Below are 18335 nucleotides of genomic sequence, written 5' to 3' on the forward strand. Positions count from 1 at the left end.
TGTTAACTGGACGTAACACTGGCCGCTGCTGAGCACCCACCCACGGCCGTGCTCTCTTTGCACAGGCCGACCTCTCCACGGACACAGCTGCTTTGACGTTTGACAAACTCACAGGGCTCTGCCAGAAGGCAAAGCCTGCCAAAAATGGAATTTAACTCATTGGTATTCCTCTCCACGGAAGTCTTTAGTAAAAGGCGAAAGACTTGTGCGTGATGAAGAGAAACCAGAGTAAGGACGCTCCTGCCTTCGTGTGGGGCCGAAGTCCCTCGTCGCACCACTCACCACCTTCGCGGAACCCCCTTCTCGGCTTGCGAGGCGTTCCAATTCCCAGGCAGCTCCCATTTCCCTGAGGCCGCCCCGGCCCTTTGGCCGAGCCAATCAGATTGCGGACAGACTAAGATCCTGCCTTTTCCAGGCGGGCTAGCAAACGCTCAGCTGCTTGCAGATCTTGAGCGAGGAGCGAGAAAAGGAGACGGGCAACGCGGGGAGCGGTAAACGGGCCCTGTGGCGGGATGGAAACGTTGCCCCCTATGCCTGCAGGGGGAAATGCAGAACGCGCACGGGGGCCCTGTTGTTGCTACACCTTGCTGTGGCGCGCTGCACTTTTCGGCCAGTTGTCATGGCTGACAAAGCGTAATTGCAAGAAGACAAAAACCAAAGGAGCCTACCGAGAAGCCGCCACTAAGTCGGCAGGGGTACTTAGCGTGACCCCCGGCGGCCGTCCCATTTGGCTCACGCCCTGAAAAGCTGAGCAAGTTTTTTTTTTTGTCCACAGGTGGAGAGAAGGCTGCACCGTTCCCAGCGGCACTGCAAGGCCAGGTCGATGCGTGGAGTGAACGGAGCAAGCCCCTTTTTCAGCTCCCGGTTCTAAAAATCCGTTTAATAAGTTGTCCCCGTGTAGAGGACATATCAGATATTAAACTGATAAGAACAGATACTACACTTGATCTTAGCCAAAAGGCCGAGAAGCGATGACCCCCACTCTTTGCTGCCTGAGCCAACCTCCTCTGACACTTCTCAAGTGTCGCGGTGCAGTATTGTTAACTGGACGTAACACTGGCCGCTGCTGAGCACCCACCCACGGCCGTGCTCTCTTTGCACAGGCCGACCTCTCCACGGACACAGCTGCTTTGACGTTTGACAAACTCACAGGGCTCTGCCAGAAGGCAAAGCCTGCCAAAAATGGAATTTAACTCATTGGTATTCCTCTCCACGGAAGTCTTTAGTAAAAGGCGAAAGACTTGTGCGTGATGAAGAGAAACCAGAGTAAGGACGCTCCTGCCTTCGTGTGGGGCCGAAGTCCCTCGTCGCACCACTCACCACCTTCGCGGAACCCCCTTCTCGGCTTGCGAGGCGTTCCAATTCCCAGGCAGCTCCCATTTCACTGAGGCCGCCCCGGCCCTTTGGCCGAGCCAATCAGATTGCGGACAGACTAAGATCCTGCCTTTTCCAGGCGGGCTAGCAAACGCTCAGCTGCTTGCAGATCTTGAGCGAGGAGCGAGAAAAGGAGACGGGCAACGCGGGGAGCGGTAAACGGGCCCTGTGGCGGGATGGAAACGTTGCCCCCTATGCCTGCAGGGGGAAATGCAGAACGCGCACGGGGGCCCTGTTGTTGCTACACCTTGCTGTGGCGCGCTGCACTTTTCGGCCAGTTGTCATGGCTGACAAAGCGTAATTGCAAGAAGACAAAAACCAAAGGAGCCTACCGAGAAGCCGCCACTAAGTCGGCAGGGGTACTTAGCGTGACCCCCGGCGGCCGTCCCATTTGGCTCACGCCCTGAAAAGCTGAGCAAGTTTTTTTTTTTTGTCCACAGGTGGAGAGAAGGCTGCACCGTTCCCAGCGGCACTGCAAGGCCAGGTCGATGCGTGGAGTGAACGGAGCAAGCCCCTTTTTCAGCTCCCGGTTCTAAAAATCCGTTTAATAAGTTGTCCCCGTGTAGAGGACATATCAGATATTAAATTGATAAGAACAGATACTACACTTGATCTTAGCCAAAAGGCCGAGAAGCGTTGACCCCAACTCTTTGCTGCCTGAGCCAACCTCCTCTGACACTTCTCAAGTGTCGCGGTGCAGTATTGTTAACTGGACGTAACACTGGCCGCTGCTGAGCACCCACCCACGGCCGTGCTCTCTTTGCACAGGCCGACCTCTCCACGGACACAGCTGCTTTGACGTTTGACAAACTCACAGGGCTCTGCCAGAAGGCAAAGCCTGCCAAAAATGGAATTTAACTCATTGGTATTCCTCTCCACGGAAGTCTTTAGTAAAAGGCGAAAGACTTGTGCGTGATGAAGACAAACCAGAGTAAGGACGCTCCTGCCTTCGTGTGGGGCCGAAGTCCCTCGTCGCACCACTCACCACCTTCGCGGAACCCCCTTCTCGGCTTGCGAGGCGTTCCAATTCCCAGGCAGCTCCCATTTCACTGAGGCCGCCCCGGCCCTTTGGCCGAGCCAATCAGATTGCGGACAGACTAAGATCCTGCCTTTTCCAGGCGGGCTAGCAAACGCTCAGCTGCTTGCAGATCTTGAGCGAGGAGCGAGAAAAGGAGACGGGCAACGCGGGGAGCGGTAAACGGGCCCTGTGGCGGGATGGAAACGTTGCCCCCTATGCCTGCAGGGGGAAATGCAGAACGCGCACGGGGGCCCTGTTGTTGCTACACCTTGCTGTGGCGCGCTGCACTTTTCGGCCAGTTGTCATGGCTGACAAAGCGTAATTGCAAGAAGACAAAAACCAAAGGAGCCTACCGAGAAGCCGCCACTAAGTCGGCAGGGGTACTTAGCGTGACCCCCGGCGGCCGTCCCATTTGGCTCACGCCCTGAAAAGCTGAGCAAGTTTTTTTTTTTTGTCCACAGGTGGAGAGAAGGCTGCACCGTTCCCAGCGGCACTGCAAGGCCAGGTCGATGCGTGGAGTGAACGGAGCAAGCCCCTTTTTCAGCTCCCGGTTCTAAAAATCCGTTTAATAAGTTGTCCCCGTGTAGAGGACATATCAGATATTAAATTGATAAGAACAGATACTACACTTGATCTTAGCCAAAAGGCCGAGAAGCGTTGACCCCAACTCTTTGCTGCCTGAGCCAACCTCCTCTGACACTTCTCAAGTGTCGCGGTGCAGTATTGTTAACTGGACGTAACACTGGCCGCTGCTGAGCACCCACCCACGGCCGTGCTCTCTTTGCACAGGCCGACCTCTCCACGGACACAGCTGCTTTGACGTTTGACAAACTCACAGGGCTCTGCCAGAAGGCAAAGCCTGCCAAAAATGGAATTTAACTCATTGGTATTCCTCTCCACGGAAGTCTTTAGTAAAAGGCGAAAGACTTGTGCGTGATGAAGAGAAACCAGAGTAAGGACGCTCCTGCCTTCGTGTGGGGCCGAAGTCCCTCGTCGCACCACTCACCACCTTCGCGGAACCCCCTTCTCGGCTTGCGAGGCGTTCCAATTCCCAGGCAGCTCCCATTTCCCTGAGGCCGCCCCGGCCCTTTGGCCGAGCCAATCAGATTGCGGACAGACTAAGATCCTGCCTTTTCCAGGCGGGCTAGCAAACGCTCAGCTGCTTGCAGATCTTGAGCGAGGAGCGAGAAAAGGAGACGGGCAACGCGGGGAGCGGTAAACGGGCCCTGTGGCGGGATGGAAACGTTGCCCCCTATGCCTGCAGGGGGAAATGCAGAACGCGCACGGGGGCCCTGTTGTTGCTACACCTTGCTGTGGCGCGCTGCACTTTTCGGCCAGTTGTCATGGCTGACAAAGCGTAATTGCAAGAAGACAAAAACCAAAGGAGCCTACCGAGAAGCCGCCACTAAGTCGGCAGGGGTACTTAGCGTGACCCCCGGCGGCCGTCCCATTTGGCTCACGCCCTGAAAAGCTGAGCAAGTTTTTTTTTTTGTCCACAGGTGCAGAGAAGGCTGCACCGTTCCCAGCGGCACTGCAAGGCCAGGTCGATGCGTGGAGTGAACGGAGCAAGCCCCTTTTTTTCAGCTCCCGGTTCTAAAAATCCGTTTAATAAGTTGTCCCCGTGTAGAGGACATATCAGATATTAAACTGATAAGAACAGATACTACACTTGATCTTAGCCAAAAGGCCGAGAAGCGTTGACCCCAACTCTTTGCTGCCTGAGCCAACCTCCTCTGACACTTCTCAAGTGTCGCGGTGCAGTATTGTTAACTGGACGTAACACTGGCCGCTGCTGAGCACCCACCCACGGCCGTGCTCTCTTTGCACAGGCCGACCTCTCCACGGACACAGCTGCTTTGACGTTTGACAAACTCACAGGGCTCTGCCAGAAGGCAAAGCCTGCCAAAAATGGAATTTAACTCATTGGTATTCCTCTCCACGGAAGTCTTTAGTAAAAGGCGAAAGACTTGTGCGTGATGAAGAGAAACCAGAGTAAGGACGCTCCTGCCTTCGTGTGGGGCCGAAGTCCCTCGTCGCACCACTCACCACCTTCGCGGAACCCCCTTCTCGGCTTGCGAGGCGTTCCAATTCCCAGGCAGCTCCCATTTCCCTGAGGCCGCCCCGGCCCTTTGGCCGAGCCAATCAGATTGCGGACAGACTAAGATCCTGCCTTTTCCAGGCGGGCTAGCAAACGCTCAGCTGCTTGCAGATCTTGAGCGAGGAGCGAGAAAAGGAGACGGGCAACGCGGGGAGCGGTAAACGGGCCCTGTGGCGGGATGGAAACGTTGCCCCCTATGCCTGCAGGGGGAAATGCAGAACGCGCACGGGGGCCCTGTTGTTGCTACACCTTGCTGTGGCGCGCTGCACTTTTCGGCCAGTTGTCATGGCTGACAAAGCGTAATTGCAAGAAGACAAAAACCAAAGGAGCCTACCGAGAAGCCGCCACTAAGTCGGCAGGGGTACTTAGCGTGACCCCCGGCGGCCGTCCCATTTGGCTCACGCCCTGAAAAGCTGAGCAAGTTTTTTTTTTTGTCCACAGGTGGAGAGAAGGCTGCACCGTTCCCAGCGGCACTGCAAGGCCAGGTCGATGCGTGGAGTGAACGGAGCAAGCCCCTTTTTCAGCTCCCGGTTCTAAAAATCCGTTTAATAAGTTGTCCCCGTGTAGAGGACATATCAGATATTAAACTGATAAGAACAGATACTACACTTGATCTTAGCCAAAAGGCCGAGAAGCGTTGACCCCAACTCTTTGCTGCCTGAGCCAACCTCCTCTGACACTTCTCAAGTGTCGCGGTGCAGTATTGTTAACTGGACGTAACACTGGCCGCTGCTGAGCACCCACCCACGGCCGTGCTCTCTTTGCACAGGCCGACCTCTCCACAGACACAGCTGCTTTGACGTTTGACAAACTCACAGGGCTCTGCCAGAAGGCAAAGCCTGCCAAAAATGGAATTTAACTCATTGGTATTCCTCTCCACGGAAGTCTTTAGTAAAAGGCGAAAGACTTGTGCGTGATGAAGAGAAACCAGAGTAAGGACGCTCCTGCCTTCGTGTGGGGCCGAAGTCCCTCGTCGCACCACTCACCACCTTCGCGGAACCCCCTTCTCGGCTTGCGAGGCTTTCCAATTCCCAGGCAGCTCCCATTTCCCTGAGGCCGCCCCGGCCCTTTGGCCGAGCCAATCAGATTGCGGACAGACTAAGATCCTGCCTTTTCCAGGCGGGCTAGCAAACGCTCAGCTGCTTGCAGATCTTGAGCGAGGAGCGAGAAAAGGAGACGGGCAACGCGGGGAGCGGTAAACGGGCCCTGTGGCGGGATGGAAACGTTGCCCCCTATGCCTGCAGGGGGAAATGCAGAACGCGCACGGGGGCCCTGTTGTTGCTACACCTTGCTGTGGCGCGCTGCACTTTTCGGCCAGTTGTCATGGCTGACAAAGCGTAATTGCAAGAAGACAAAAACCAAAGGAGCCTACCGAGAAGCCGCCACTAAGTCGGCAGGGGTACTTAGCGTGACCCCCGGCGGCCGTCCCATTTGGCTCACGCCCTGAAAAGCTGAGCAAGTTTTTTTTTTTGTCCACAGGTGGAGAGAAGGCTGCACCGTTCCCAGCGGCACTGCAAGGCCAGGTCGATGCGTGGAGTGAACGGAGCAAGCCCCTTTTTTTCAGCTCCCGGTTCTAAAAATCCGTTTAATAAGTTGTCCCCGTGTAGAGGACATATCAGATATTAAACTGATAAGAACAGATACTACACTTGATCTTAGCCAAAAGGCCGAGAAGCGTTGACCCCAACTCTTTGCTGCCTGAGCCAACCTCCTCTGACACTTCTCAAGTGTCGCGGTGCAGTATTGTTAACTGGACGTAACACTGGCCGCTGCTGAGCACCCACCCACGGCCGTGCTCTCTTTGCACAGGCCGACCTCTCCACGGACACAGCTGCTTTGACGTTTGACAAACTCACAGGGCTCTGCCAGAAGGCAAAGCCTGCCAAAAATGGAATTTAACTCATTGGTATTCCTCTCCACGGAAGTCTTTAGTAAAAGGCGAAAGACTTGTGCGTGATGAAGAGAAACCAGAGTAAGGACGCTCCTGCCTTCGTGTGGGGCCGAAGTCCCTCGTCGCACCACTCACCACCTTCGCGGAACCCCCTTCTCGGCTTGCGAGGCGTTCCAATTCCCAGGCAGCTCCCATTTCCCTGAGGCCGCCCCGGCCCTTTGGCCGAGCCAATCAGATTGCGGACAGACTAAGATCCTGCCTTTTCCAGGCGGGCTAGCAAACGCTCAGCTGCTTGCAGATCTTGAGCGAGGAGCGAGAAAAGGAGACGGGCAACGCGGGGAGCGGTAAACGGGCCCTGTGGCGGGATGGAAACGTTGCCCCCTATGCCTGCAGGGGGAAATGCAGAACGCGCACGGGGGCCCTGTTGTTGCTACACCTTGCTGTGGCGCGCTGCACTTTTCGGCCAGTTGTCATGGCTGACAAAGCGTAATTGCAAGAAGACAAAAACCAAAGGAGCCTACCGAGAAGCCGCCACTAAGTCGGCAGGGGTACTTAGCGTGACCCCCGGCGGCCGTCCCATTTGGCTCACGCCCTGAAAAGCTGAGCAAGTTTTTTTTTTTTGTCCACAGGTGGAGAGAAGGCTGCACCGTTCCCAGCGGCACTGCAAGGCCAGGTCGATGCGTGGAGTGAACGGAGCAAGCCCCTTTTTTTCAGCTCCCGGTTCTAAAAATCCGTTTAATAAGTTGTCCCCGTGTAGAGGACATATCAGATATTAAACTGATAAGAACAGATACTACACTTGATCTTAGCCAAAAGGCCGAGAAGCGTTGACCCCAACTCTTTGCTGCCTGAGCCAACCTCCTCTGACACTTCTCAAGTGTCGCGGTGCAGTATTGTTAACTGGACGTAACACTGGCCGCTGCTGAGCACCCACCCACGGCCGTGCTCTCTTTGCACAGGCCGACCTCTCCACGGACACAGCTGCTTTGACGTTTGACAAACTCACAGGGCTCTGCCAGAAGGCAAAGCCTGCCAAAAATGGAATTTAACTCATTGGTATTCCTCTCCACGGAAGTCTTTAGTAAAAGGCGAAAGACTTGTGCGTGATGAAGAGAAACCAGAGTAAGGACGCTCCTGCCTTCGTGTGGGGCCGAAGTCCCTCGTCGCACCACTCACCACCTTCGCGGAACCCCCTTCTCGGCTTGCGAGGCGTTCCAATTCCCAGGCAGCTCCCATTTCCCTGAGGCCGCCCCGGCCCTTTGGCCGAGCCAATCAGATTGCGGACAGACTAAGATCCTGCCTTTTCCAGGCGGGCTAGCAAACGCTCAGCTGCTTGCAGATCTTGAGCGAGGAGCGAGAAAAGGAGACGGGCAACGCGGGGAGCGGTAAACGGGCCCTGTGGCGGGATGGAAACGTTGCCCCCTATGCCTGCAGGGGGAAATGCAGAACGCGCACGGGGGCCCTGTTGTTGCTACACCTTGCTGTGGCGCGCTGCACTTTTCGGCCAGTTGTCATGGCTGACAAAGCGTAATTGCAAGAAGACAAAAACCAAAGGAGCCTACCGAGAAGCCGCCACTAAGTCGGCAGGGGTACTTAGCGTAACCCCTGGCGGCCGTGCCATTTGGCTCACGTCCTGAAAAGCTGAGCAAGTTTTTTTTTTTGTCCACAGGTGGAGAGAAGGCTGCACCGTTCCCAGCGGCACTGCAAGGCCAGGTCGATGCGTGGAGTGAACGGAGCAAGCCCCTTTTTCAGCTCCCGGTTCTAAAAATCCGTTTAATAAGTTGTCCCCGTGTAGAGGACATATCAGATATTAAACTGATAAGAACAGATACTACACTTGATCTTAGCCAAAAGGCCGAGAAGCGTTGACCCCAACTCTTTGCTGCCTGAGCCAACCTCCTCTGACACTTCTCAAGTGTCGCGGTGCAGTATTGTTAACTGGACGTAACACTGGCCGCTGCTGAGCACCCACCCACGGCCGTGCTCTCTTTGCACAGGCCGACCTCTCCACGGACACAGCTGCTTTGACGTTTGACAAACTCACAGGGCTCTGCCAGAAGGCAAAGCCTGCCAAAAATGGAATTTAACTCATTGGTATTCCTCTCCACGGAAGTCTTTAGTAAAAGGCGAAAGACTTGTGCGTGATGAAGAGAAACCAGAGTAAGGACGCTCCTGCCTTCGTGTGGGGCCGAAGTCCCTCGTCGCACCACTCACCACCTTCGCGGAACCCCCTTCTCGGCTTGCGAGGCGTTCCAATTCCCAGGCAGCTCCCATTTCCCTGAGGCCGCCCCGGCCCTTTGGCCGAGCCAATCAGATTGCGGACAGACTAAGATCCTGCCTTTTCCAGGCGGGCTAGCAAACGCTCAGCTGCTTGCAGATCTTGAGCGAGGAGCGAGAAAAGGAGACGGGCAACGCGGGGAACGGTAAACGGGCCCTGTGGCGGGATGGAAACGTTGCCCCCTATGCCTGCAGGGGGAAATGCAGAACGCGCACGGGGGCCCTGTTGTTGCTACACCTTGCTGTGGCGCGCTGCACTTTTCGGCCAGTTGTCATGGCTGACAAAGCGTAATTGCAAGAAGACAAAAACCAAAGGAGCCTACCGAGAAGCCGCCACTAAGTCGGCAGGGGTACTTAGCGTGACCCCCGGCGGCCGTCCCATTTGGCTCACGCCCTGAAAAGCTGAGCAAGTTTTTTTTTTTGTCCACAGGTGGAGAGAAGGCTGCACCGTTCCCAGCGGCACTGCAAGGCCAGGTCGATGCGTGGAGTGAACGGAGCAAGCCCCTTTTTCAGCTCCCGGTTCTAAAAATCCGTTTAATAAGTTGTCCCCGTGTAGAGGACATATCAGATATTAAACTGATAAGAACAGATACTACACTTGATCTTAGCCAAAAGGCCGAGAAGCGATGACCCCCACTCTTTGCTGCCTGAGCCAACCTCCTCTGACACTTCTCAAGTGTCGCGGTGCAGTATTGTTAACTGGACGTAACACTGGCCGCTGCTGAGCACCCACCCACGGCCGTGCTCTCTTTGCACAGGCCGACCTCTCCACGGACACAGCTGCTTTGACGTTTGACAAACTCACAGGGCTCTGCCAGAAGGCAAAGCCTGCCAAAAATGGAATTTAACTCATTGGTATTCCTCTCCACAGAAGTCTTTAGTAAAAGGCGAAAGACTTGTGCGTGATGAAGAGAAACCAGAGTAAGGACGCTCCTGCCTTCGTGTGGGGCCGAAGTCGCTCGTCGCACCACTCACCACCTTCGCGGAACCCCCTTCTCGGCTTGCGAGGCGTTCCAATTCCCAGGCAGCTCCCATTTCCCTGAGGCCGCCCCGGCCCTTTGGCCGAGCCAATCAGATTGCGGACAGACTAAGATCCTGCCTTTTCCAGGCGGGCTAGCAAACGCTCAGCTGCTTGCAGATCTTGAGCGAGGAGCGAGAAAAGGAGACGGGCAACGCGGGGAGCGGTAAACGGGCCCTGTGGCGGGATGGAAACGTTGCCCCCTATGCCTGCAGGGGGAAATGCAGAACGCGCACGGGGGCCCTGTTGTTGCTACACCTTGCTGTGGCGCGCTGCACTTTTCGGCCAGTTGTCATGGCTGACAAAGCGTAATTGCAAGAAGACAAAAACTAAAGGAGCCTACCGAGAAGCCGCCACTAAGTCGGCAGGGGTACTTAGCGTGACCCCTGGCGGCCGTCCCATTTGGCTCACGCCCTGAAAAGCTGAGCAAGTTTTTTTTTTTTTGTCCACAGGTGGAGAGAAGGCTGCACCGTTCCCAGCGGCACTGCAAGGCCAGGTCGATGCGTGGAGTGAACGGAGCAAGCCCCTTTTTCAGCTCCCGGTTCTAAAAATCCGTTTAATAAGTTGTCCCCGTGTAGAGGACATATCAGATATTAAACTGATAAGAACAGATACTACACTTGATCTTAGCCAAAAGGCCGAGAAGCGATGACCCCCACTCTTTGCTGCCTGAGCCAACCTCCTCTGACACTTCTCAAGTGTCGCGGTGCAGTATTGTTAACTGGACGTAACACTGGCCGCTGCTGAGCACCCACCCACGGCCGTGCTCTCTTTGCACAGGCCGACCTCTCCACGGACACAGCTGCTTTGACGTTTGACAAACTCACAGGGCTCTGCCAAAAGGCAAAGCCTGCCAAAAATGGAATTTAACTCATTGGTATTCCTCTCCACGGAAGTCTTTAGTAAAAGGCGAAAGACTTGTGCGTGATGAAGAGAAACCAGAGTAAGGACGCTCCTGCCTTCGTGTGGGGCCGAAGTCCCTCGTCGCACCACTCACCACCTTCGCGGAACCCCCTTCTCGGCTTGCGAGGCGTTCCAATTCCCAGGCAGCTCCCATTTCACTGAGGCCGCCCCGGCCCTTTGGCCGAGCCAATCAGATTGCGGACAGACTAAGATCCTGCCTTTTCCAGGCGGGCTAGCAAACGCTCAGCTGCTTGCAGATCTTGAGCGAGGAGCGAGAAAAGGAGACGGGCAACGCGGGGAGCGGTAAACGGGCCCTGTGGCGGGATGGAAACGTTGCCCCCTATGCCTGCAGGGGGAAATGCAGAACGCGCACGGGGGCCCTGTTGTTGCTACACCTTGCTGTGGCGCGCTGCACTTTTCGGCCAGTTGTCATGGCTGACAAAGCGTAATTGCAAGAAGACAAAAACCAAAGGAGCCTACCGAGAAGCCGCCACTAAGTCGGCAGGGGTACTTAGCGTGACCCCCGGCGGCCGTCCCATTTGGCTCACGCCCTGAAAAGCTGAGCAAGTTTTTTTTTTTTTGTCCACAGGTGGAGAGAAGGCTGCACCGTTCCCAGCGGCACTGCAAGGCCAGGTCGATGCGTGGAGTGAACGGAGCAAGCCCCTTTTTCAGCTCCCGGTTCTAAAAATCCGTTTAATAAGTTGTCCCCGTGTAGAGGACATATCAGATATTAAATTGATAAGAACAGATACTACACTTGATCTTAGCCAAAAGGCCGAGAAGCGTTGACCCCAACTCTTTGCTGCCTGAGCCAACCTCCTCTGACACTTCTCAAGTGTCGCGGTGCAGTATTGTTAACTGGACGTAACACTGGCCGCTGCTGAGCACCCACCCACGGCCGTGCTCTCTTTGCACAGGCCGACCTCTCCACGGACACAGCTGCTTTGACGTTTGACAAACTCACAGGGCTCTGCCAGAAGGCAAAGCCTGCCAAAAATGGAATTTAACTCATTGGTATTCCTCTCCACGGAAGTCTTTAGTAAAAGGCGAAAGACTTGTGCGTGATGAAGAGAAACCAGAGTAAGGACGCTCCTGCCTTCGTGTGGGGCCGAAGTCCCTCGTCGCACCACTCACCACCTTCGCGGAACCCCCTTCTCGGCTTGCGAGGCTTTCCAATTCCCAGGCAGCTCCCATTTCCCTGAGGCCGCCCCGGCCCTTTGGCCGAGCCAATCAGATTGCGGACAGACTAAGATCCTGCCTTTTCCAGGCGGGCTAGCAAACGCTCAGCTGCTTGCAGATCTTGAGCGAGGAGCGAGAAAAGGAGACGGGCAACGCGGGGAGCGGTAAACGGGCCCTGTGGCGGGATGGAAACGTTGCCCCCTATGCCTGCAGGGGGAAATGCAGAACGCGCACGGGGGCCCTGTTGTTGCTACACCTTGCTGTGGCGCGCTGCACTTTTCGGCCAGTTGTCATGGCTGACAAAGCGTAATTGCAAGAAGACAAAAACCAAAGGAGCCTACCGAGAAGCCGCCACTAAGTCGGCAGGGGTACTTAGCGTGACCCCCGGCGGCCGTCCCATTTGGCTCACGCCCTGAAAAGCTGAGCAAGTTTTTTTTTTTGTCCACAGGTGGAGAGAAGGCTGCACCGTTCCCAGCGGCACTGCAAGGCCAGGTCGATGCGTGGAGTGAACGGAGCAAGCCCCTTTTTTTCAGCTCCCGGTTCTAAAAATCCGTTTAATAAGTTGTCCCCGTGTAGAGGACATATCAGATATTAAACTGATAAGAACAGATACTACACTTGATCTTAGCCAAAAGGCCGAGAAGCGTTGACCCCAACTCTTTGCTGCCTGAGCCAACCTCCTCTGACACTTCTCAAGTGTCGCGGTGCAGTATTGTTAACTGGACGTAACACTGGCCGCTGCTGAGCACCCACCCACGGCCGTGCTCTCTTTGCACAGGCCGACCTCTCCACGGACACAGCTGCTTTGACGTTTGACAAACTCACAGGGCTCTGCCAGAAGGCAAAGCCTGCCAAAAATGGAATTTAACTCATTGGTATTCCTCTCCACGGAAGTCTTTAGTAAAAGGCGAAAGACTTGTGCGTGATGAAGAGAAACCAGAGTAAGGACGCTCCTGCCTTCGTGTGGGGCCGAAGTCCCTCGTCGCACCACTCACCACCTTCGCGGAATCCCCTTCTCGGCTTGCGAGGCGTTCCAATTCCCAGGCAGCTCCCATTTCCCTGAGGCCGCCCCGGCCCTTTGGCCGAGCCAATCAGATTGCGGACAGACTAAGATCCTGCCTTTTCCAGGCGGGCTAGCAAACGCTCAGCTGCTTGCAGATCTTGAGCGAGGAGCGAGAAAAGGAGACGGGCAACGCGGGGAGCGGTAAACGGGCCCTGTGGCGGGATGGAAACGTTGCCCCCTATGCCTGCAGGGGGAAATGCAGAACGCGCACGGGGGCCCTGTTGTTGCTACACCTTGCTGTGGCGCGCTGCACTTTTCGGCCAGTTGTCATGGCTGACAAAGCGTAATTGCAAGAAGACAAAAACCAAAGGAGCCTACCGAGAAGCCGCCACTAAGTCGGCAGGGGTACTTAGCGTGACCCCCGGCGGCCGTCCCATTTGGCTCACGCCCTGAAAAGCTGAGCAAGTTTTTTTTTTTGTCCACAGGTGGAGAGAAGGCTGCACCGTTCCCAGCGGCACTGCAAGGCCAGGTCGATGCGTGGAGTGAACGGAGCAAGCCCCTTTTTCACCTCCCGGTTCTAAAAATCCGTTTAATAAGTTGTCCCCGTGTAGAGGACATATCAGATATTAAACTGATAAGAACAGATACTACACTTGATCTTAGCCAAAAGGCCGAGAAGCGTTGACCCCAACTCTTTGCTGCCTGAGCCAACCTCCTCTGACACTTCTCAAGTGTCGCGGTGCAGTATTGTTAACTGGACGTAACACTGGCCGCTGCTGAGCACCCACCCACGGCCGTGCTCTCTTTGCACAGGCCGACCTCTCCACGGACACAGCTGCTTTGACGTTTGACAAACTCACAGGGCTCTGCCAGAAGGCAAAGCCTGCCAAAAATGGAATTTAACTCATTGGTATTCCTCTCCACGGAAGTCTTTAGTAAAAGGCGAAAGACTTGTGCGTGATGAAGAGAAACCAGAGTAAGGACGCTCCTGCCTTCGTGTGGGGCCGAAGTCCCTCGTCGCACCACTCACCACCTTCGCGGAACCCCCTTCTCGGCTTGCGAGGCGTTCCAATTCCCAGGCAGCTCCCATTTCCCTGAGGCCGCCCCGGCCCTTTGGCCGAGCCAATCAGATTGCGGACAGACTAAGATCCTGCCTTTTCCAGGCGGGCTAGCAAACGCTCAGCTGCTTGCAGATCTTGAGCGAGGAGCGAGAAAAGGAGACGGGCAACGCGGGGAGCGGTAAACGGGCCCTGTGGCGGGATGGAAACGTTGCCCCCTATGCCTGCAGGGGGAAATGCAGAACGCGCACGGGGGCCCTGTTGTTGCTACACCTTGCTGTGGCGCGCTGCACTTTTCGGCCAGTTGTCATGGCTGACAAAGCGTAATTGCAAGAAGACAAAAACTAAAGGAGCCTACCGAGAAGCCGCCACTAAGTCGGCAGGGGTACTTAGCGTGACCCCTGGCGGCCGTCCCATTTGGCTCACGCCCTGAAAAGCTGAGCAAGTTTTTTTTTTTTTGTCCACAGGTGGAGAGAAGGCTGCACCGTTCCCAGCGGCACTGCAAGGCCAGGTCGATGCGTGGAGTGAACGGAGCAAGCCCCTTTTTCAGCTCCCGGTTCTAAAAATCCGTTTAATAAGTTGTCCCCGTGTAGAGGACATATCAGATATTAAACTGATAAGAACAGATACTACACTTGATCTTAGCCAAAAGGCCGAGAAGCGATGACCCCCACTCTTTGCTGCCTGAGCCAACCTCCTCTGACACTTCTCAAGTGTCGCGGTGCAGTATTGTTAACTGGACGTAACACTGGCCGCTGCTGAGCACCCACCCACGGCCGTGCTCTCTTTGCACAGGCCGACCTCTCCACGGACACAGCTGCTTTGACGTTTGACAAACTCACAGGGCTCTGCCAGAAGGCAAAGCCTGCCAAAAATGGAATTTAACTCATTGGTATTCCTCTCCACGGAAGTCTTTAGTAAAAGGCGAAAGACTTGTGCGTGATGAAGAGAAACCAGAGTAAGGACGCTCCTGCCTTCGTGTGGGGCCGAAGTCCCTCGTCGCACCACTCACCACCTTCGCGGAACCCCCTTCTCGGCTTGCGAGGCGTTCCAATTCCCAGGCAGCTCCCATTTCACTGAGGCCGCCCCGGCCCTTTGGCCGAGCCAATCAGATTGCGGACAGACTAAGATCCTGCCTTTTCCAGGCGGGCTAGCAAACGCTCAGCTGCTTGCAGATCTTGAGCGAGGAGCGAGAAAAGGAGACGGGCAACGCGGGGAGCGGTAAACGGGCCCTGTGGCGGGATGGAAACGTTGCCCCCTATGCCTGCAGGGGGAAATGCAGAACGCGCACGGGGGCCCTGTTGTTGCTACACCTTGCTGTGGCGCGCTGCACTTTTCGGCCAGTTGTCATGGCTGACAAAGCGTAATTGCAAGAAGACAAAAACCAAAGGAGCCTACCGAGAAGCCGCCACTAAGTCGGCAGGGGTACTTAGCGTGACCCCCGGCGGCCGTCCCATTTGGCTCACGCCCTGAAAAGCTGAGCAAGTTTTTTTTTTTTTGTCCACAGGTGGAGAGAAGGCTGCACCGTTCCCAGCGGCACTGCAAGGCCAGGTCGATGCGTGGAGTGAACGGAGCAAGCCCCTTTTTCAGCTCCCGGTTCTAAAAATCCGTTTAATAAGTTGTCCCCGTGTAGAGGACATATCAGATATTAAATTGATAAGAACAGATACTACACTTGATCTTAGCCAAAAGGCCGAGAAGCGTTGACCCCAACTCTTTGCTGCCTGAGCCAACCTCCTCTGACACTTCTCAAGTGTCGCGGTGCAGTATTGTTAACTGGACGTAACACTGGCCGCTGCTGAGCACCCACCCACGGCCGTGCTCTCTTTGCACAGGCCGACCTCTCCACGGACACAGCTGCTTTGACGTTTGACAAACTCACAGGGCTCTGCCAGAAGGCAAAGCCTGCCAAAAATGGAATTTAACTCATTGGTATTCCTCTCCACGGAAGTCTTTAGTAAAAGGCGAAAGACTTGTGCGTGATGAAGAGAAACCAGAGTAAGGACGCTCCTGCCTTCGTGTGGGGCCGAAGTCCCTCGTCGCACCACTCACCACCTTCGCGGAACCCCCTTCTCGGCTTGCGAGGCGTTCCAATTCCCAGGCAGCTCCCATTTCCCTGAGGCCGCCCCGGCCCTTTGGCCGAGCCAATCAGATTGCGGACAGACTAAGATCCTGCCTTTTCCAGGCGGGCTAGCAAACGCTCAGCTGCTTGCAGATCTTGAGCGAGGAGCGAGAAAAGGAGACGGGCAACGCGGGGAGCGGTAAACGGGCCCTGTGGCGGGATGGAAACGTTGCCCCCTATGCCTGCAGGGGGAAATGCAGAACGCGCACGGGGGCCCTGTTGTTGCTACACCTTGCTGCGGCGCGCTGCACTTTTCGGCCAGTTGTCATGGCTGACAAAGCGTAATTGCAAGAAGACAAAAACCAAAGGAGCCTACCGAGAAGCCGCCACTAAGTCGGCAGGGGTACTTAGCGTGACCCCCGGCGGCCGTCCCATTTGGCTCACGCCCTGAAAAGCTGAGCAAGTTTTTTTTTTTTGTCCACAGGTGGAGAGAAGGCTGCACCGTTCCCAGCGGCACTGCAAGGCCAGGTCGATGCGTGGAGTGAACGGAGCAAGCCCCTTTTTTTCAGCTCCCGGTTCTAAAAATCCGTTTAATAAGTTGTCCCCGTGTAGAGGACATATCAGATATTAAACTGATAAGAACAGATACTACACTTGATCTTAGCCAAAAGGCCGAGAAGCGTTGACCCCAACTCTTTGCTGCCTGAGCCAACCTCCTCTGACACTTCTCAAGTGTCGCGGTGCAGTATTGTTAACTGGACGTAACACTGGCCGCTGCTGAGCACCCACCCACGGCCGTGCTCTCTTTGCACAGGCCGACCTCTCCACGGACACAGCTGCTTTGACGTTTGACAAACTCACAGGGCTCTGCCAGAAGGCAAAGCCTGCCAAAAATGGAATTTAACTCATTGGTATTCCTCTCCACGGAAGTCTTTAGTAAAAGGCGAAAGACTTGTGCGTGATGAAGAGAAACCAGAGTAAGGACGCTCCTGCCTTCGTGTGGGGCCGAAGTCGCTCGTCGCACCACTCACCACCTTCGCGGAACCCCCTTCTCGGCTTGCGAGGCGTTCCAATTCCCAGGCAGCTCCCATTTCACTGAGGCCGCCCCGGCCCTTTGGCCGAGCCAATCAGATTGCGGACAGACTAAGATCCTGCCTTTTCCAGGCGGGCTAGCAAACGCTCAGCTGCTTGCAGATCTTGAGCGAGGAGCGAGAAAAGGAGACGGGCAACGCGGGGAGCGATAAACGGGCCCTGTGGCGGGATGGAAACGTTGCCCCCTATGCCTGCAGGGGGAAATGCAGAACGCGCACGGGGGCCCTGTTGTTGCTACACCTTGCTGTGGCGCGCTGCACTTTTCGGCCAGTTGTCATGGCTGACAAAGCGTAATTGCAAGAAGACAAAAACCAAAGGAGCCTACCGAGAAGCCGCCACTAAGTCGGCAGGGGTACTTAGCGTGACCCCCGGCGGCCGTCCCATTTGGCTCACGCCCTGAAAAGCTGAGCAAGTTTTTTTTTTTGTCCACAGGTGGAGAGAAGGCTGCACCGTTCCCAGCGGCACTGCAAGGCCAGGTCGATGCGTGGAGTGAACGGAGCAAGCCCCTTTTTCAGCTCCCGGTTCTAAAAATCCGTTTAATAAGTTGTCCCCGTGTAGAGGACATATCAGATATTAAACTGATAAGAACAGATACTACACTTGATCTTAGCCAAAAGGCCGAGAAGCGTTGACCCCAACTCTTTGCTGCCTGAGCCAACCTCCTCTGACACTTCTCAAGTGTCGCGGTGCAGTATTGTTAACTGGACGTAACACTGGCCGCTGCTGAGCACCCACCCACGGCCGTGCTCTCTTTGCACAGGCCGACCTCTCCACGGACACAGCTGCTTTGACGTTTGACAAACTCACAGGGCTCTGCCAGAAGGCAAAGCCTGCCAAAAATGGAATTTAACTCATTGGTATTCCTCTCCACGGAAGTCTTTAGTAAAAGGCGAAAGACTTGTGAGTGATGAAGAGAAACCAGAGTAAGGACGCTCCTGCCTTCGTGTGGGGCCGAAGTCCCTCGTCGCACCACTCACCACCTTCGCGGAATCCCCTTCTCGGCTTGCGAGGCGTTCCAATTCCCAGGCAGCTCCCATTTCCCTGAGGCCGCCCCGGCCCTTTGGCCGAGCCAATCAGATTGCGGACAGACTAAGATCCTGCCTTTTCCAGGCGGGCTAGCAAACGCTCAGCTGCTTGCAGATCTTGAGCGAGGAGCGAGAAAAGGAGACGGGCAACGCGGGGAGCGGTAAACGGGCCCTGTGGCGGGATGGAAACGTTGCCCCCTATGCCTGCAGGGGGAAATGCAGAACGCGCACGGGGGCCCTGTTGTTGCTACACCTTGCTGTGGCGCGCTGCACTTTTCGGCCAGTTGTCATGGCTGACAAAGCGTAATTGCAAGAAGACAAAAACCAAAGGAGCCTA

At 55.5% G+C, this 18335-nt stretch overlaps 35 non-coding genes across 35 annotated transcripts; all 35 read right to left on the reverse strand.

Moving 5' to 3' along the window:
- Positions 1-116: 116 nt before the first annotated feature.
- LOC137113684 (U5 spliceosomal RNA) lies at positions 117-232 on the reverse strand. Its single transcript, XR_010912807.1, has one exon. It is a non-coding gene; the product is annotated as a U5 spliceosomal RNA (small nuclear RNA).
- Positions 233-782: 550 nt separating this feature from the next.
- Positions 783-973, reverse strand: LOC137114189 (U2 spliceosomal RNA). Its single transcript, XR_010913299.1, has one exon. It is a non-coding gene; the product is annotated as a U2 spliceosomal RNA (small nuclear RNA).
- Positions 974-1154: 181 nt separating this feature from the next.
- On the reverse strand, positions 1155-1270 carry LOC137113685 (U5 spliceosomal RNA). Its single transcript, XR_010912808.1, has one exon. It is a non-coding gene; the product is annotated as a U5 spliceosomal RNA (small nuclear RNA).
- A 551-nt stretch (positions 1271-1821) lies between these two features.
- LOC137113297 (U2 spliceosomal RNA) lies at positions 1822-2012 on the reverse strand. Its single transcript, XR_010912433.1, has one exon. It is a non-coding gene; the product is annotated as a U2 spliceosomal RNA (small nuclear RNA).
- A 181-nt stretch (positions 2013-2193) lies between these two features.
- LOC137113968 (U5 spliceosomal RNA) lies at positions 2194-2309 on the reverse strand. Its single transcript, XR_010913085.1, has one exon. It is a non-coding gene; the product is annotated as a U5 spliceosomal RNA (small nuclear RNA).
- A 551-nt stretch (positions 2310-2860) lies between these two features.
- On the reverse strand, positions 2861-3051 carry LOC137113298 (U2 spliceosomal RNA). The gene has a single exon (XR_010912434.1). It is a non-coding gene; the product is annotated as a U2 spliceosomal RNA (small nuclear RNA).
- A 181-nt stretch (positions 3052-3232) lies between these two features.
- LOC137113686 (U5 spliceosomal RNA) lies at positions 3233-3348 on the reverse strand. The gene has a single exon (XR_010912809.1). It is a non-coding gene; the product is annotated as a U5 spliceosomal RNA (small nuclear RNA).
- A 550-nt stretch (positions 3349-3898) lies between these two features.
- LOC137113225 (U2 spliceosomal RNA) lies at positions 3899-4091 on the reverse strand. The gene has a single exon (XR_010912360.1). It is a non-coding gene; the product is annotated as a U2 spliceosomal RNA (small nuclear RNA).
- A 181-nt stretch (positions 4092-4272) lies between these two features.
- Positions 4273-4388, reverse strand: LOC137113687 (U5 spliceosomal RNA). The gene has a single exon (XR_010912810.1). It is a non-coding gene; the product is annotated as a U5 spliceosomal RNA (small nuclear RNA).
- Positions 4389-4938: 550 nt separating this feature from the next.
- LOC137114331 (U2 spliceosomal RNA) lies at positions 4939-5129 on the reverse strand. Its single transcript, XR_010913437.1, has one exon. It is a non-coding gene; the product is annotated as a U2 spliceosomal RNA (small nuclear RNA).
- Positions 5130-5310: 181 nt separating this feature from the next.
- LOC137113688 (U5 spliceosomal RNA) lies at positions 5311-5426 on the reverse strand. The gene has a single exon (XR_010912811.1). It is a non-coding gene; the product is annotated as a U5 spliceosomal RNA (small nuclear RNA).
- Positions 5427-5976: 550 nt separating this feature from the next.
- Positions 5977-6169, reverse strand: LOC137113226 (U2 spliceosomal RNA). Its single transcript, XR_010912361.1, has one exon. It is a non-coding gene; the product is annotated as a U2 spliceosomal RNA (small nuclear RNA).
- Positions 6170-6350: 181 nt separating this feature from the next.
- On the reverse strand, positions 6351-6466 carry LOC137113689 (U5 spliceosomal RNA). The gene has a single exon (XR_010912812.1). It is a non-coding gene; the product is annotated as a U5 spliceosomal RNA (small nuclear RNA).
- A 551-nt stretch (positions 6467-7017) lies between these two features.
- Positions 7018-7210, reverse strand: LOC137113227 (U2 spliceosomal RNA). Its single transcript, XR_010912362.1, has one exon. It is a non-coding gene; the product is annotated as a U2 spliceosomal RNA (small nuclear RNA).
- A 181-nt stretch (positions 7211-7391) lies between these two features.
- On the reverse strand, positions 7392-7507 carry LOC137113690 (U5 spliceosomal RNA). Its single transcript, XR_010912813.1, has one exon. It is a non-coding gene; the product is annotated as a U5 spliceosomal RNA (small nuclear RNA).
- Positions 7508-8057: 550 nt separating this feature from the next.
- LOC137114333 (U2 spliceosomal RNA) lies at positions 8058-8248 on the reverse strand. The gene has a single exon (XR_010913438.1). It is a non-coding gene; the product is annotated as a U2 spliceosomal RNA (small nuclear RNA).
- Positions 8249-8429: 181 nt separating this feature from the next.
- LOC137113691 (U5 spliceosomal RNA) lies at positions 8430-8545 on the reverse strand. Its single transcript, XR_010912814.1, has one exon. It is a non-coding gene; the product is annotated as a U5 spliceosomal RNA (small nuclear RNA).
- A 550-nt stretch (positions 8546-9095) lies between these two features.
- On the reverse strand, positions 9096-9286 carry LOC137114190 (U2 spliceosomal RNA). The gene has a single exon (XR_010913300.1). It is a non-coding gene; the product is annotated as a U2 spliceosomal RNA (small nuclear RNA).
- Positions 9287-9467: 181 nt separating this feature from the next.
- On the reverse strand, positions 9468-9583 carry LOC137113878 (U5 spliceosomal RNA). The gene has a single exon (XR_010912998.1). It is a non-coding gene; the product is annotated as a U5 spliceosomal RNA (small nuclear RNA).
- Positions 9584-10135: 552 nt separating this feature from the next.
- LOC137114191 (U2 spliceosomal RNA) lies at positions 10136-10326 on the reverse strand. The gene has a single exon (XR_010913301.1). It is a non-coding gene; the product is annotated as a U2 spliceosomal RNA (small nuclear RNA).
- Positions 10327-10507: 181 nt separating this feature from the next.
- On the reverse strand, positions 10508-10623 carry LOC137113319 (U5 spliceosomal RNA). Its single transcript, XR_010912455.1, has one exon. It is a non-coding gene; the product is annotated as a U5 spliceosomal RNA (small nuclear RNA).
- A 552-nt stretch (positions 10624-11175) lies between these two features.
- Positions 11176-11366, reverse strand: LOC137113299 (U2 spliceosomal RNA). Its single transcript, XR_010912435.1, has one exon. It is a non-coding gene; the product is annotated as a U2 spliceosomal RNA (small nuclear RNA).
- Positions 11367-11547: 181 nt separating this feature from the next.
- Positions 11548-11663, reverse strand: LOC137113693 (U5 spliceosomal RNA). Its single transcript, XR_010912816.1, has one exon. It is a non-coding gene; the product is annotated as a U5 spliceosomal RNA (small nuclear RNA).
- Positions 11664-12213: 550 nt separating this feature from the next.
- Positions 12214-12406, reverse strand: LOC137113228 (U2 spliceosomal RNA). The gene has a single exon (XR_010912363.1). It is a non-coding gene; the product is annotated as a U2 spliceosomal RNA (small nuclear RNA).
- A 181-nt stretch (positions 12407-12587) lies between these two features.
- On the reverse strand, positions 12588-12703 carry LOC137113694 (U5 spliceosomal RNA). Its single transcript, XR_010912817.1, has one exon. It is a non-coding gene; the product is annotated as a U5 spliceosomal RNA (small nuclear RNA).
- A 550-nt stretch (positions 12704-13253) lies between these two features.
- Positions 13254-13444, reverse strand: LOC137114321 (U2 spliceosomal RNA). Its single transcript, XR_010913427.1, has one exon. It is a non-coding gene; the product is annotated as a U2 spliceosomal RNA (small nuclear RNA).
- A 181-nt stretch (positions 13445-13625) lies between these two features.
- Positions 13626-13741, reverse strand: LOC137113695 (U5 spliceosomal RNA). Its single transcript, XR_010912818.1, has one exon. It is a non-coding gene; the product is annotated as a U5 spliceosomal RNA (small nuclear RNA).
- Positions 13742-14293: 552 nt separating this feature from the next.
- Positions 14294-14484, reverse strand: LOC137114192 (U2 spliceosomal RNA). Its single transcript, XR_010913302.1, has one exon. It is a non-coding gene; the product is annotated as a U2 spliceosomal RNA (small nuclear RNA).
- Positions 14485-14665: 181 nt separating this feature from the next.
- On the reverse strand, positions 14666-14781 carry LOC137113696 (U5 spliceosomal RNA). Its single transcript, XR_010912819.1, has one exon. It is a non-coding gene; the product is annotated as a U5 spliceosomal RNA (small nuclear RNA).
- Positions 14782-15333: 552 nt separating this feature from the next.
- Positions 15334-15524, reverse strand: LOC137113301 (U2 spliceosomal RNA). The gene has a single exon (XR_010912437.1). It is a non-coding gene; the product is annotated as a U2 spliceosomal RNA (small nuclear RNA).
- Positions 15525-15705: 181 nt separating this feature from the next.
- On the reverse strand, positions 15706-15821 carry LOC137113697 (U5 spliceosomal RNA). Its single transcript, XR_010912820.1, has one exon. It is a non-coding gene; the product is annotated as a U5 spliceosomal RNA (small nuclear RNA).
- Positions 15822-16372: 551 nt separating this feature from the next.
- On the reverse strand, positions 16373-16565 carry LOC137113229 (U2 spliceosomal RNA). The gene has a single exon (XR_010912364.1). It is a non-coding gene; the product is annotated as a U2 spliceosomal RNA (small nuclear RNA).
- Positions 16566-16746: 181 nt separating this feature from the next.
- Positions 16747-16862, reverse strand: LOC137113698 (U5 spliceosomal RNA). Its single transcript, XR_010912821.1, has one exon. It is a non-coding gene; the product is annotated as a U5 spliceosomal RNA (small nuclear RNA).
- A 550-nt stretch (positions 16863-17412) lies between these two features.
- LOC137114334 (U2 spliceosomal RNA) lies at positions 17413-17603 on the reverse strand. Its single transcript, XR_010913439.1, has one exon. It is a non-coding gene; the product is annotated as a U2 spliceosomal RNA (small nuclear RNA).
- Positions 17604-17784: 181 nt separating this feature from the next.
- On the reverse strand, positions 17785-17900 carry LOC137113838 (U5 spliceosomal RNA). Its single transcript, XR_010912958.1, has one exon. It is a non-coding gene; the product is annotated as a U5 spliceosomal RNA (small nuclear RNA).
- Positions 17901-18335: the final 435 nt, after the last annotated feature.

The sequence above is a fragment of the Channa argus genome, unplaced genomic scaffold, assembly GCF_033026475.1.
Source record: "Channa argus isolate prfri unplaced genomic scaffold, Channa argus male v1.0 Contig016, whole genome shotgun sequence".
NCBI classification, from domain to species: domain Eukaryota; kingdom Metazoa; phylum Chordata; class Actinopteri; order Anabantiformes; family Channidae; genus Channa; species Channa argus.